Source organism: Taudactylus pleione, unplaced genomic scaffold, assembly GCF_031769625.1.
Source record: "Taudactylus pleione unplaced genomic scaffold, aTauple2 ptg000124l, whole genome shotgun sequence".
NCBI lineage: Eukaryota > Metazoa > Chordata > Amphibia > Anura > Myobatrachidae > Taudactylus > Taudactylus pleione.
Genome location: NW_028284526.1, coordinates 3,045,958 through 3,051,227, shown reverse-complemented (window position 1 = coordinate 3,051,227; position 5,270 = coordinate 3,045,958).

Sequence of the window (5,270 nt, the reverse complement as noted above, 5' to 3'; positions counted from 1 at the left end):
TATGCAACAGTAACTCTACCAAAATCGATTGTTAGTAAATTTACCCCTTAGAATCTTATTGGTTGTTATGGGCAACATCTGCACTTCTAAAAACCCACACTAAAGTATGCAAGTAGTAAATTAAGTAGAGGGATATATAAGCATCTGGATTATTATTAGAGGAACCTGGTTTAAGTGGGTTGGGGGGGAGGGGGGGTTGGAGTTAGTAAGGGGGAAGGTGAGGACTGCTGGTCAGCTTGCTGGAAATAGGGGAGGGAGAGTGCCTGGGGAGAGGTATATATGGTCAGGAGGATATAGACATCTTCCTCTGCTCTCACTAACCACATTTCTGTCTCCGTAGCCCCTGATCCATCTCCTTACACAGCACCTCTCCGCTGGCCATTGTGCCAGCCAGCATAACCCCCCCCGCTGCCTTCAGCCATACCCCCTGCAGGATGCCCAGGCTCCGCGGACACAGCCAGAGGATGCCGCAGCCACAAGCCACACCCCCAATGACACGGTGGCCATGTTGGATACCATGGCCAATAGCCAAAGCTCATAGCAACTGGCACACTGGGTGCATATCGCTCCCATACACCCCAGCAACCTCTCAACAGCCACATATGCCTCCAGCCCAATGGCCCTTAGCCAATCATGCCCAATGCAGTACATGAGCAGTAGCCATGGGCTAGGGCATAATGCAGGGACAGGGAACAGCATACCGGGGCTATCCAGTGGGTTCCCAGGTGGACCTACCAGTGGGGCGTAGGGCCAGCCCCTCATGCCTCAATACACACACAGCTGGCACAATCACCAGCAGTTTTGCTCTGCCCTCTATGCAGTGTGGCCTTATTACTGGTCCCCCACAGCCCACCAACACTGGTACCAAAGCACAGCATACCCCCTTCTCTGAACCCAGCTGCAAGCCAGGTAAGTAAACCCCTTACAGTCAGTTCAAAGTCTATACTAGATAAATGACAGCTAAAAGCTGATTGGTTGTTTTTTACAATGTCTCCATTTTATCTGTCTCCAATCCTTGATACAACTCCCCTTGTGTGTCCATCAGAATAAAGCAGGCTGCACACTGCCAGATTTTTTTTAAAAATGGGGCGAGTTTTTAGCAAATTGCCAGCCCCTATAGGAGGATGACATCGTGACAGGAAAACATAGGAAATATCAGCAGATTATTGAAAATACGCACATACAGCCTGATATCAGGAAATTGAGGCCGAGATTTTCATTCTTGGCCAATTGATCGGATAATGGAAAGAATGTGTGTTGTGGACATTTTTTAACTATTTTATCGGTGAACCAGTGACATGCAGAGAGATCAGTGGCTAGAGAGGCCCACATGGAGATGGGTCTGAGTGCTCTGAGCCTGTCTCACCCCCTACTCACTGCTCACTACACTAAGCTTTAGTGTCTATTGATTGTCCTGCAAATGATCGTTCATACACAATATACAATAAATCAGGCTGATTACCCAATTATTGGCAAATCGGCCCAATAATTGTATAGTGTGTAGCTAGCTTAATACTGGATACCATATGAGAAAAATAGGCTGACTGTTTTATGGGCCATTAGAACAATGCATTGCACATGCTAAAAATGAAGTGTTTAATTATCCTCCTTTGCAGCTTTGGCAGATGAGGGCGGCAAACTACTCAGAGAAGTACCAGGCCAATTCTCCTCAACTTCCACTATAGAAGATGGGCCAGCAACTCTGCCTGATGATCTTGTGAAATGATAATAAAGTTTTACATTAGAAAGAAAACATTGGTTATAGAGCTCCGGTAGCAGGACAGAAAAACATGTATGGAAAATAACTTACAGTATCCGTTACTTATATATTTGTCTGCATCCTTATGTTTATGTTCTACTTAGGGATGCTGTGATAATAACAATATAACAGTATTAAAAGTAGAGATGAGCGGGTCCAGTTCTCAGAGAACCAGATCTGCCCTAACTTTGCGATCCAGACCAGGATCCATCTCTGGTTTTCCCGCCTAACTCAGATTCCAAAATGAGGTAAAATGTCATCATCCCGCTGTTGGATTCTTACGGGTTTTGGCTTGTATAGAGAACAATCAGTTAAGAGGAGAGCAGGAACCACATACTAGTGCTGGAGCTGCGGCCAGTGCCACCAGTCATGACAATACTAGTCTGTCTATGTCATCTACTAAAGCCGATGTCCAAGGGCATACAGGGATTAAGCAGGGGATCTAAAATCAAAGAAGCACTCTTTTACATTGGTAAAGAAGAAAACATCTAAGAAAAGTTAGCTGCAGAAAGACAAAAAATTGGCAATATGCCATTCACCACATGAAGTGGCAAGGAAAGGCTAAGGCCTGGGTCTTTATTTATGAATGGTGGTTCTACCTCTTATGACGATGTACTGTAAGCCTTTCTCCCTGTAGACATTTCAAAAAAATTAATCATTAAAGCACAGGAACCAACTGTGCGCTCAGAAATGTCACAAATCCCTGAGGAGAGTCTAAGTGTGTCGGCAGATGCCATGTGTGAGCCTGACCTTTCCAAAACTGTACTCGAAGAAGAGCCTCCTTCCACCACTTGTGTGTCCACTGTTGTTGTGTGTTGTTGATGAGGATGTTTGTGTAAATTAGGCCTCAGTGGAAACAGTTGTTGCCCATGATAAGGAAAAGCCCATTGTCAGCCTGGGCATAAAACAAAAAATCCACTTCTTATGTGAGGAATTATTTCTACACAAATCCGAACAACGATTGTCAAACTGTCTGTACCCATTGTCATGCCAGAGAAAGAGGTAGGGACCTTAACCATCTAGGAACCTCCTCCCTGTTACATCATCTACAGTGCATCCATCCAAACTTTTTGCAAATTTCAGAAACTTTGGCTAAAAAAGTAACAATAAGCAGTCCAGCATCAGCTAGCTCCCTTCTCTCTGCTAGATCCAAGCAAATGGCATCTTCACCACCAATACCTTAAACGATATCCTCAATCATGATGGTAACTAGTCCTACATACAATTTGATAGGGTTAACTCAGCCCTCCCTTATCCTGGATTCCTCAGATGAATCCTTGAGCACTACACATGCTGCTGCTACTGGGAGTGGATCTTTATCCCAGAAGGGGACCAGCAAGACTACTAGTAGTAGTTCAAAAAAACAATTGACTGTTAAACAAACCTTTGCAAGGGGGAGCATGACAGCAGTCACCCAGTTGCACAGTGGATCACTGACACCATAACATCTATGCTGGTATTAGATGTGCTTCCAATATCTTCCAATAGTGCAGTGTGTTTTAGACAGTTAACTAAGGTCCTGTGTCCCCACTACCAAATCCCATCTAGGTTCCACTTCACTAGAAAAGTAATTCCCAAACATGTATAGGCACATTAAAAAAAACTTAATTAGTGTCTTCCATAATTCCATTGTACCCACTGTCCACTTAACCACAGATATGTGGACTAGTGGAACAGGGCAAACACAAGATTACATGACTATAACAGCCCACTGGGTGGGTGTATTGCCTTCAGCGCCACCAACAGCAGCAGCATCTAAGAAACAGCAGCTCATTCAAAGGCAGGCTACTTTGTGTATCACTGGTTTCACTAAGATACCCTTGTTTGATGTGCTAATGTTAAACATTTATCTGTGATTCATGCAAACACACATTTATTACATACATGTAGAAATATTAGTAATGCTCGCTGACCATGCTGTGTCACCTAAGACAAGGCATCAGAGTCATGCATGTTGATCCCTTGTATGATTTTAAGTGAAAGGAGTCCCAAAACTTGCTCCTTGTATTCTAGATGCTTCACTATGTAGCCAAAAGTGATTGGATACTGACAGCTAATAGATCAACATGATTTTATTGATGTCAGTACTCTGTAGGTCCACCACGTGCAGTGATTACTTCAGTCACCCTTCTTGGCAAACTGTCCACATGTTCCTGGACAGCAGCAGGCGGTATGTTTTGCCATTCCACCTTACGTATACTGACCAACTGGGACACTGATGTAGGTCGCGTCAGCCTAGAACACACCCGTCACTCCAATTCATCCCACATGTTCTCAATGGGGATAAGATAAGAGCGGGCCAGTCCATCTGGGTTACTGAATTCTCTGTATACCAGTCCAGCGTCGCACTGGAAACATGACAGGTGGCATTGTCATCCTGATAAAAAACATCTGTTGTTTTCATAGAACTGCAGGTGCTCAGGCCTCGCTATCCAGTGATATTTTCAAAACTTTTGCGCTCATGTGCAATGGTATGCATTTAGCTTGCGCGAAGGTGTCCATTCACTTTTGTGTACATAGTGTACATGGACTATTGGTACCACCTTCTGTACTGATTGCTGCTTTACGCTCATCGGCCATTTTATCCTTCACTCTTTGCATGATGTCTGGAAACCCTTCTTGGCAATGAGCCTCAGGGCGCTTAAACTAGCCAACACCATTGACAGCCTGCTGTTAGGATCTGTGGTTAGCAGATCATTTTAGTTGCTATTGAGACACTGCATTTATTCCTGTCTGTCTGTGTGCTGATCTCATGTGTTCAGTAATTACTGTCTGTCTCTGTGCAGTAGAAGGCTGCCTTTAACACCCAATGTGGCTACTATGAATACCTAGTGATGCCATTTGATCTATCCAACACCCCAGCCATCTTCCAGGACTTCATCAATGATGTGTTGAGGGAATATCTTGGGATATTTGCACTAGTCTACCTCAACGACATCCTGATTTATTCCAAATCCCTGGAAGAACATCGTAAGCATGTGAGGTGGGTGCTGTTAAAACTCCTGGAGAGTAATCTATATGCAAAACCAGAAAAATGTGACTTCGAAATCCAAGAGTTATCATTTTGGGATACATTATCTCCACTCAAGGATTTTTGATGGACCCAGCCAAAGTCAAGACCATCCTAGATTGGGTTCAGCCAACCAATCTAAAAGCAGTTCAACGCTTCCTTGGCTTTGCCAACTACTACAGAAGATTTATTAAATCTTACTCATCCATAGTCGCACCTATTGTTGAGCTTATCAAGAAAGGAGCAGATGTGGCGAACTGGTCGACCAAAGCTTTTCAGGCCTTCAACTCCTTAAAAACTGCCTTCATCTCCGCTCCCATCCTCTGACATCCAAATCCTGATCTCACGCTCATTGTCAAGGTAGATGCCTCTGAAATTGGCGTGGGTGCAATTCTATCACAGATGGATCCTGAAAATGGCAAACTACATCCCTGCGCTTTTTTCTCTTGAAAGTTTGCCTCATCCGAGAAGAACTACGATGTTGGGAATCATGAACTTTTG